This window comes from Sarcophilus harrisii, chromosome 4 (genome assembly GCF_902635505.1).
Source record: "Sarcophilus harrisii chromosome 4, mSarHar1.11, whole genome shotgun sequence".
In the NCBI taxonomy this organism is placed as follows: domain Eukaryota; kingdom Metazoa; phylum Chordata; class Mammalia; order Dasyuromorphia; family Dasyuridae; genus Sarcophilus; species Sarcophilus harrisii.
In genome coordinates, this window is record NC_045429.1 from 185,656,565 (window position 1) to 185,668,247 (window position 11,683).

An 11,683-nucleotide genomic window follows, 5' to 3' on the forward strand; every position below is an offset into this window, starting at 1 on the left:
CTAGTTGCTTTATGCACTTTGGACTATTAGCCATATCTTCTAGAGCACCCTCCAAAAATCTCTGAAAGTCAGTGTGATTTACTTTTCCAAGGAGGTGACTCATAATCTCAATAGTCTTAGAGTTTAGTATGGATTTTTCAAATGATACATCTTGTAGGTTCAACCTCTATAGTATAAGGAAAACTTTACTTGCTATTTCATTCATGCTAAATTTCAATTGAGGACTTTTTCTACAGCATCAGAAAGCATATATAAGGATCTATAACATTTCTCTACTTATACTATTAGAAAGGACTAAAAGATAAGTACATCAATGTGCTCTATGGGCATTTTACCTGCTCCTTGAATACTGCTTAGAACAGGCAAACATCCCACTTTTGGCAGCCAATCTAAAATCCAAGAGTTTAGTTCTTCCTCCTAACCATGCAAAAAGGAGCTTGTAGAATCCTCCAGGTTTCTGGACGTCTGATATACTCATGGCAAGACCTACCAAAAAGTCAATTTATAGATTGTTGCTTCAAGAATTCTGATTATCTATCTACTTTCTGTGTCCTTTAGAGCAAGTTTCTTGAGAAGAAAAGAACCAAGGCATAAGGTATTCTAAGCACATTGAAACAAATATAAAAATCTTATCACAGCAACCTCTTGCTTACTCTTTAATTCTATAATGCCAATCCTGATAGTGATTTGGGGGAAGGATGGGAAGAAGGGATATTCCTCTTTAAAGTTTAAAGACTAAGTTGAAGGAACCCCCTTTGTTGAGTTTGTGTGTGTGTGTGTGTGTGTGTGTGTGTGTGTGTAGGACATGGGGGTTTATGAGAGACCTACTGGATTGGCAATCATGGAAAGGTTGCAGTCTGCATTACTGGAAGGAATAACCATATGGACAAGATGGGAAATGAGACAATATCTTTATATCAATGCAAAAGATCTGATAATGCAGATACGTCATCCCCATCTCTCCATTCAGTCTAGTGCAATTTTAAAACATTCATGTGTTGATGTGTTTTATTATCATTCCTGGCTATGAATTTTTTTTTGTGAGTAAGCACATAAGTACAGTCCCAGATGAGCTAATAACATATAACAAAATCTATAATTTTTGGATAATCTTTTGATTATTAATATCAACTGAATCACAAAACAGAATCTTATGCTTACCAGAGGTAATCATTAAAGTATTGGAGGAGGACCAATGGAGAGTGTAAGCTGAAAGGGAATTCTTAATGGATGATAGGGTATCAATGTTTCTGTTTGTAGATGATATTATGCTGATTGTCTAAAGCCCTGAAACAATCTAGAGCCAACTAAATCAAATCCATAATCATTTGGGCAAGTCTGGCTTATTCATATACATAGGAGGAAAAAAATAGTAGATAAAGTTTGTTCATTATTTAGTCAATTATCTGTTAATAACTCCTTGCCAAAAATCTTTCCCTGGAACAAATATGCATCCTTTTTTTTTTTTACCATCAATATTATTTTAATCATATCATATTGCAACAAATATTAGCTTATTTTTCAATTGTTTATAGATAAGGCTTACCCAAAAGATGATAGGGAAATGAATTTTAGTCATGAGAAATCCTAAATACTTATAAATGAATAATCATGCAAACGTTATGTTCAGAAAACTGTTGAGAGATGTAAGACCAGAAGTGAGGGAGAAAGAATAAAATAGTCACATATCAAGAGTCAAGGATTACAGACCAATGGAAAAATTTAATGTTTTCCTAGAATACATACAATATGATGAGGATAAAAGAAAGACTCCAAAAATGTTGAAATAACTCCCCATAGTGAATTAATGTGGAAGACATGAGTGTATATAACACACTTCTTTTCTAGTAGAAGGGAAGTCATTGATGGACTGCAATCTGCATCACTGGAGAGAATACTCACATAAATAAGATCATAGATCCATTGAAGTATTGGAGTAATATCAATTTTCATTTATTGGTAGATCAGTTCAATCCTGTCTGGCTTTGCTCCTGGCCTCTGTGCTCCCCCACTCAAGTTGAAATATATGCAAAATTTCCCCTTTACACATATGCTTTCAGGAAGATTGTACAATTTATCACGCACAAATCAATAGCTGAACTACTCTTTCTCCAGCCAGGCCCCCAACATACTTCTTGCATAAGGAGTAGGGAGGTAATGAAATGTATTGATTATATTATCCAATTGCCAGAGATGAAAAGGTTCTGACTTTTCTGCTTCATGGAAGTTGGGTTTCAATTTCAGTTCCTAGTATGCTACAACTTTTCATGTTTAGATAATCTTGTCAAGAATCATATATCAGTGACAAATTAGTCAAAGGCACAAGAAACATGTAATTACAAGATTTGCAATTTCCAGCTAGAGAAAATACTCAGCAATAGAGAATGAGCCAATGCATCTCTCCATCATCAGTATGTAACACAAATGCCTTTAGATGTAGTAAGTTTTACTATAGGTATACTGACTTTAAGTCAGGAGGCAGTTGAGTTGATGCTTGGGAACTTTTGAGTGTTTAAATGCATACTTATTTTATATTTATGTGTAATTTACATACAATTTTTATTTATGTAACACATACAGAACACTTAAAGGCAAAATATTTAGATAGCTTAAATTTTATGGTCTCCTATTTGGGAAAGAACTAAAATTTGCCTATTTTGTAGTATGAAGGATACACTATAGTGGGGAGACTAGTTAGTAAACAGAGAGAGCTAGAAGTAGGGTAGCTTAAGTTATCAGAAAAATGAAAATACATTAAGAGATTCTATGAAACCAGAAGCAATAGGTCATAGGAGTGACAGAATGATGCAGAAAGTAGTTTGACCTATCACCCTATCCCCCCCACCAAGAATCTGATTCACATACCTACAGGATTGAGAGGTAGAGAAGAGCTCTGAAAGGTACCAGTCAAAAAGAATGCACTAGGGGATAGTCACTCAAGATCTGAATCATGACACTATTTAGAAATGGGCTTCCTAAACTTTTTCCACTAATGACCTCTTTTTGAATGAGAAAATTTTATGGAACCTTGGATGTGTGTGTGTGTGTGTGTGTGTGTGTGTGTGTGTATACATTTATAAAATAGAGACACAAATCTGATAATAAATGGTAAAGAAATTTATTTTAAAGCAATTCTTTGGTATAATATAATTTATTAAAGATGAAAGCAAATTTTCATCCTACTGAGATGGATATGCTTCTTTATTATTACATAGAGAAGTAAATCTTGGCAGAATATCCAATACATTTTACTGTTGCCAATTTTTTCATGACCCCCCACACTCAGTTTTGTGACTCCATATGCAACGCACAGTTTAAAAAGCTTTGATTTAGACTAATTGAAGAGGGAAAGTCATGACGATAGCAGACTCTGAACTACAGTTAGGAGGCAGTAAATCCTTTCTTACAAAAGGAAGAAGTACCTGGGGCAAATCCAAAGTCACCTTGCCATAATTAGAGGTCTGTAGAAGTGTATATTCCACAAACTTAAATAGAGCATGTGCAGCACTATGGCAATGACCCATTGAAGTTAAACAGCTCCAAAGATGCTAGATTCTAGATCTTATATGGGGGCATTTGGGGAAGAGTGAGAGGAGAATAATAGCTGAAAGAATAAAGAGAAGGAGCTAAAAGAATAATTACAAAAAGGAAGGATGAGCCATTATGAATATAAAATACTGCATTTCCTGAAGAAGAGTCAACATTACTGGAACCAAAGGGAGGCTATGTTAGACTAAATGAATAGGCATACAACATGCCTATTTCCTGAAGCCACAATTAGTGTCATATGAGCCAGCAGAGATCTTAAATAAATCCGTGTCTCCACCATTTTATTCTTGATGCTGGAAAGTTATAAGACTAGACCAGGAGCAGTAATTATCTATCAATATCATTCTTACGTACAACTTCACTGACAGTTCACAAGTTGGGAACTACTTAAAATATAAAAACTATTCTTGTTTTAGAAGAAATATCGTTTATATGTATTCTGACCTAGAATTGCCTTTACTGATATTGGGTAGCTACTTAACTTTCCATTTCACTTTCTTTACATAGCTATTCACAAGGGGAAAAAAATCTGTTATATTTTCATTTTCATGGTTAAATTGGTCATAATAAGGTTCTGTCCAGATAGAAATGTGTCAGATTTGGCATGGTGGGAATTTGGAGAATCGATAGAACCTCGGGAATAGGACATATGGTCAAGGGTGGTCCAACTAGAAGGCAATAGAAGGATGTCTTGACAGACAAGCAGTTGGCATCCATCAGTCCTACAAATAAACAATATACAATAAACCTGATAAATAGGAAAAGCATGTTGTCAGAGAGTAGAGAGGCAATGAAAAGCATCCTGAGAACAGAGAAAGAGACAGAGAAAGAGACAGAAATGTGTATTCGTAAATCATAGGTCTGACCATGCCAATTGGATGCTCAAGAACCATGAGTATTTCTCTATTGTCTTTAGGGGGAAAACCCCCCAAAATATCTATTTGAGGTTTAAAATCATTAAGAATACTATTTCAACCCATTTTTCTATTTGATTTCACATTATCTTACTTCATTCACTCTGTATGCTCATTAAATCATCCTATGATATATCCCCTATTTTGAATATTCTATCTCCCACCTCTAGGCTTTCACTTAGATTGTCCTGGAATGTTTTTCTTTCTTCTGTGTACTTCTTAAAATCCCTAATTTCATCAAATCTCAGATAAAGTCTCTCAAAAAACTTGTCTGATTCAGATATCCATGTTCATATCATGATTTTAAAATATTTTTAGAATATATTTTGAATATATTCATCTATTCACTTGTTATTTCTTCCAATACAAGGTAAGCTCCTTGAGGTCAGGAACTATTCCAGCTTGTCCTTGTATCTCCAAGGTCTTCTACAGTATCTGATATTTTCAGTAAGTAACTACTTAAACACTAAAGATATCATAGAATGAAATGGAGGCAAGATTCTTAGGGTGATTTTAATAAGGTTGCAGGCCCCAGCAACCAGACTAAAATTTAAAACACAATTCTACTTCTTCAAAGTACTAGGCATGAAAGGACAGAGAGATGACTCCATCCAGAAAATAATGAGACAGTAATTTAGACATGAGAGACCAAAGCAGCCAACCAGTTCCTGGAACTGGAATATAAGACAAAGATTATTGATAAGGGAACATCCAAGTAACATTTCCACTATACCTTGCCATCTCTTTATACTGATATTTTAGCTGCCATAACAATCAAATGGGATTATTTCCTGAATTGTGTCTTCTATATCTTCTCTATCTTAGAAGAGTGCTGAATAGGCACTCAGTAAATAGTTTTGGATTGATCTATTGTTTGGTCTGCCCAGCTAATTGCTGTAGGATCGATGGTGACAATTATTATAGTGCAATACAATTTTCAAGTAGGAGTGGAAATTAGAAATCATTCTAGTCCAACCCCATCATTGTACAAATGAGGAAAATGAGACCTGGAAGATTCTCTGATTTTTTTTTTTCGGCAAGGCAATTGGGTTATGTGAATTGACCAAGCTCATACAGCCAGTAAGTGTCAATTGTCTAAAGGTGAATTTGAACTCAGATCCCCCTGACTCCAGAGCCAATAGTCTATCCATTGCACTATTAAGGAACCCCGGTTTATGATTTTTAAGGTTGAAAAAATTGGAAATAAAATCCAGGGCTTTTAACTCGGTCAACTCTGTATTTCAATTCCATCATTCTGCTTCCTTAGTAACAATACCACAATTCCCTATTGTAATAGCGCATGAAAAATATATAATTGTTTCATATTTGCTATCCCTTTAGACTTTGGAAGTAGCTATGAAGCACTTTATAAACAATTTACAGTTTCCCTTTCCTCTATGATCAAAGGGCTATAAAACTATGCAGAACCTTTGATATAGCAGTATCTCTACCGGATCTATATCCCAAAGAGATCATGAAAAAGGAAAAAGAACCCACATGTACAAAAATACTTGTAGCAGCCATTTTTATAGTGTCAAGGAATTGAAAACTGAGTGGATAGCCATCAGTTGGGGAATGGTTAAATAATTTATGGCATATGAATGTATTGTAATAGAGTATTACTGTTCTATGAGAAATGATCAGTAGGATGGTTTCAGAAGGTCTTCTAGAGAGTTATGTGAACTGGTACTGAACGAAATGAGTAGAACCAAGAGAATATTGTACACAACAACAACAAATTATGTGGTGATCAATTCTGATGGACTTTGGCTCTTTTCAACAATGAGATGTTTCAGGCCAATTCCAATCCACTTATGATGGAGAGGGCCATCTGCATTTAGAGAGAGGACTATGGGAACTGAACATGGATCACAACATAATAATTTCACTTTTTTGTTGTTTGTTTGCTTGTTTATTTTTTCTTGTGTTTTTTCCCTTTTGATCTGATTTTTCTTGTACAATATGTCAATTATGGAAATATATTTAAAAGAATTGAACATATTTAAGCTGTATCAGATTGATTACTATGTTGGGGAGAGGTGATATAAGGGAAGAAAGGAAAAAATTTGAAATAGAATTTTAGAAAACTGAAAGTTGAAAATTGTCTATGCATTTATTTGGAAAAATAAAATATTATCAAATATTTTTTAAAAATACAATTTTTCTTTCTTCCACTGTATATTTCTAGTCTTTTACCAAGTCCTATCCAATTTTCCTTTGAAATATTTCTCAAATTTTTTCTTCCTTTTACCTTGCTCATAGAAAGATGTCATAGAAAAGGGTGGCAAGAAGTTGTTTTTGGTGGGGAATGAAGATTCCAAATTAGCTGCTTCTTTTTTGTCTAACTTTGGACAAATCTATTTATCTTTCTGAGTGTGTTACCTCTTCTATGAAAAAAGGATTTGATGGTAGTCAAGGTCCTTTTCCCCTGCAAACACAATGGTCTTACTAATATTAGCCCAATGCCTCATCATAAAATTCTACAGCTGGAAGATACATCAGAAAACACTTAACTTCAACCCTCTCATTTTACAAATGAGCAAACTGAGATCTAAGGAAATTAAATAAAGTTCCCAAGGTCATATAAGTAGTAAATATCAGAAGAAGAATTTGAACACAGATCCTCTGATTTCAGAGCCAGTGTTCTTGCCTATAATCTCTCTTTTCACATTTTCACCTTGCAAATTTACATTGTTTTGGTCATTAGCCTGTTATTGAAGAAACAATCTCTTTAAAATATATACCGCTACCTTGCACCATAAAATGGGAAGAAATTACAAATATGAAAAAGTTAGTGCTAAAGGGGCTGTGGAAAAACAGGAAAAACAAGATAGTTGATGTATGTTTGAACTAATCTAGCCATGTAGGAAGGGACATGGAATTATGCTTTTAAAAAAATAACTGAATGGTCAGCCACTCTAAATTGGATATCCCAGTATCTATCTATCTATCTATCTATCTATCTATCTATCTATCTGTCTATATGTATGTATATATAAATATGTTTCCCAAGGAGGTTATAGACAAAAAGAAAGGTTCCATATATATCAAAGTTTTCATAACATCACTTTGTGGCAGGAAAAAACTGATAACAAAGTTGCTGCTTTTTGAGTGAAGCATGGCTGAAAACAACGTTGGCACATTAAGGTGATGTGATACTATACTAAAAGAAACGATTAATTTGGAAAACTGAGAAAGCCTAAGAAAACTTAAACCTAAATGAATTGATGTATATTGAAGTAAAAAAAGCTAAGAAAATTATATATACATCAATTAGAGCAATGTAAATAGAAAGAATAACAGCAATAACAAACCAACACCGTATATTATAACAAGCAAATAGTTTAGGAAATGAGACAAGTTAAAAAAAAATGCTGCTCACAATAACAGTAATATTGTAATGATGATCAACTATGAAAGACTTGGTTACTCTGATCAAGACAAAGAACCAAGAAATTTTAAAAGACCAATGATGAAAAGTGTCATCTATCTCCAGAGAAGGAGAACTGATGAACTCTGAGTACATTTTTGTTGCTTTCTTTAGTTGTTCTTTTTTTTCTTTTGTTTTTATTGTAATTTAAATAATCTGGAAATGCATTTTTCATGACTTCACATTTACAATTGTTATCATACTGTTTGCCTTCTCAATTCAGAATTTTTAAAAATGAATAAAATAGTAAATGAATAACAAAATGTTTAAACGAATAGAATATGCCAAAGTTTTAAAAAAAGTAAAATTTTTCTATCTGTGCAGAGATGATCAAACTACAAGTATGAAATTTTATATACACTGTCAAATATGGATGATATCATTGGTTTTGCTAAACTGCTTTTCTTTCCTTTATTTAAATTATTTTTTCAAGAGATAGCTGGATCAGCAGAAGAGGGAGAATGAACATCTTCAGAAATTAATGTGATATTAAATGTCAACTCAAAAACACAAGGAAAAATGTACATTTTGTTTACCATATTTTGGTCACTGAACAAGGAAATTTCCTGGCTGATCTAGTAATTAAATTCACAAAAGTTTAATGAGGAATATTTTCAGTATTATAGTTAAACCACTTGCAAAATATAATTCCTTTGCTTTATTGGGAGTGAGGGGATATACAAAAACTAAAGAATTCCTCTAAAGTCTTCAGATGGTTAATAGTACCATCAAGTTGTTATACTTGACAATTAAGATAAATTCTATTTTCAAGGTCTGTTTTTTTAGAATTTCACTACTAGAAAATCACAAATAATTTTCTTAGATTATGAAGAAATATGCAAATAGTAAAAATTTAAAAACAATACTTTTCTGGATTTTCTAGAGTTAATAAAATAAAAAAAGATATTACAGATTGTTGTTTACACTGAAATATCAAAGTGCATTTCTACATTTTTTTTCATCAAATAGGACTTAAAAAAGAAATGCTAATATTTTCATGTATAATGATCTAGGATAAGTTGGAATGTAAGAAGACATTCTTCATGTGTTGATATGCAGAAAATATAAGAGGAATCTTGGCAATTTCCCCCTCATTTTCTATTTATTCAAAAAGCCAACTCAGAAAATTCAGGTCAAGAATTTCAAGATCTGATTCAAAAGTTAACAATTTTTAATGTTAAACAGAAATCCATTTTTCCTTTACTTATTTCTAACTTTTATGTATCCTCATCTTAATAGAAGTTTTATTTATTTAAAGTCACAAAAAAATAACTTACATGTGGGCTCCAAATACAATATAGAATATTTTTCTCTTTAAAACTAAAAAACCTTGTGTTTTTTTCATTTGCACCTTGCAGTAGTATTTTCAATAACCAAGAAAACCATTTCCCTGAATGTTACATTTTAGAATAACCAGATCATTTATTAAGTTTCTTATTAATTCCAATAATAAAGTCATAACTTAGAAATTAGGATTTCTACTCTTCCCCTCAACTAACAATTTATTTAGATTAACTTTTCTTTTGGAAAGTGTCCCATAGTGTTAGTGTTTCATTTATCATTCAGTGCATCAATGTTGATGAGCTTTCCTGCAGTTCAAAACTCTAACATGTGAATATCTCAATGGGACTCGTCAATCACAGGGTTTCATGTAAAAACCTCAGGAAATTATAACTCTTAGAAAATATTACAGTACTAGCAAAAATGTATACATATTGCTTCTGCTTTCAAGTCTTAAGGGATTTTGAAATGATTAGGTTCTATTTCTGCTGATATTCCATTTGGGAATAAGTATGATTTAAAATAACAGAATAAACCTGATTATTAAGAAAAAAGAAAAAGAATTATATATATATATATATATATATATATATATTTAATAGCTTGACATATTGCTTGTTCAAATGAATAAAGTCTCAAAACTAAATTTATGATTCATCAATTAACTAAAGACATGATTTAAACATATATAAAGCTAGAGACGTATAGATACATATCTTTTACAGTTTAGTAAGGACAATTTAACACACTAAAAATGAATCCAGGCAATTGAGTTTAAAGCACAAAATTAAATCCTAGCTTCAAATTTTAATTTAAAATACATTATTTTAATTTGGATAAAACTGCATTTTGTGATAATATTTTGTATTATTATGGAATAGTAGCAATTATTAAAACATATTTGTGGTTCATCAAGGTTTGCAAATAACTTTACAAATATTTCATTTCATTATCACAATCCCTGGGAATAACTTCTTGCTTTTACATACAGGGAATGGAGGCTGAATTAGGTTGAGTTACTCATCCAAAGTCACAATACAATTAAGTGGTAGGAGTTGAATTTGAACTTAGGCCTTCTTGACTCCAGATCCATATGTATTTGCTAGACCATCTAGATGCATCTATGAGAACTACATATAAATAAAAACTAGTTAAAGTCAGTCTTGATTTCTTTTGCTTTTGTGTACAGTGTATGTGTTTATGCACATATGTATTTTTCCCCATAAGCTGAGAAAAGAATTTTCCTGTTCCTTCCAAAAGACTTGAGACATATTGACACTCAGGTTTCCCACCTACCTTTTTCTAATCATCTATCCATGATCAAACAATTATGTAACATCCAGAGGCTGAATTAGTCACTAATCACCATGTGATCTATTGTGTTTCTGCATCAGAATGTCCAAATTAGCAGCCTCCTTGAATGGCATTTATATGATTGTATATCTTAAATATCTATTATGTGCTTGTTGTGTTGGGTGCTAGGGACATAAAGACAAAAATGAAAAGGTCCATACTGCAAGAGAATGAATATACTCCAGTGAATAATATGATAAGTTCTTCTCAGAATCTAGCTAAAAATTTTAGCAAATGGGAAAGATTTGTTGTTGGGCAAGGGGCAGCAAGTGAATGTTGAGAAGAGGACAAGCTAGGTATCCATGAAGGAATGAATAAGTAAAAAAAAAAAAAAAAAAAAAAACAAAAAAAAAAAACCTTTATGTCATCACACATGGTAGTGATAATGATCTGAGAATGACAGTGAACTTTAAAGTGACTGCTAAGTAATGGTGCTGGCTGAAATATCTAAAAATGGCTATGAAGAGCAATAAACATGCAACTTCTCCACCTGAACCTAAGTATTAGAAGCATAAGAAACAATCAGTTTTGGAGAGGGTTTAAAGAGATAAGGAAAGCTTATCAATGTTGATGAGCTTTCCTGCAGTTCAAAACTCTAACATGTGAATATCTCAATGGGGCTCATCAATCACAGGGTTTCGTATAATAACCTCAGGAAATTGTAACTCTTATTAGAAGATATTACAGTACTAGCAAAAGTGTATACATATTGCAAAAATTATTTGTTAAATTTATCTCAGTGTTTTTTATTAGTCATATTAAAACATGTTATATTTTATTGTATTAAATTCATCTGTTCTTGACATTATACGTCAAAATGACTCCCTTTAATTAAGGGGAACGAGAAAAGGAACAAACATTTGGTAAGCATATATTCAACTGTGTGAAGCATTTTACAAATATGTTGTTTAATTATACAAAGCTAAGGGCAAATTTAATTTTGAAAAATCATGATGGTCAGAGTATACAATAGAAGAGAATCAGGTTTGGAGTCAGTGAGCCTCAGTTTGAATCTGAAATCTGCCAAAATTAGGTGTGTCATCTAATATCTCTCAGATCAGATAGTGTTTTACAAGAGGAGGATCTTAATCATAGCATGGCTCAACTGACACCCTCAGTACTGGATTAATAGAATAGTAAAGAGTGCAGATCAGAG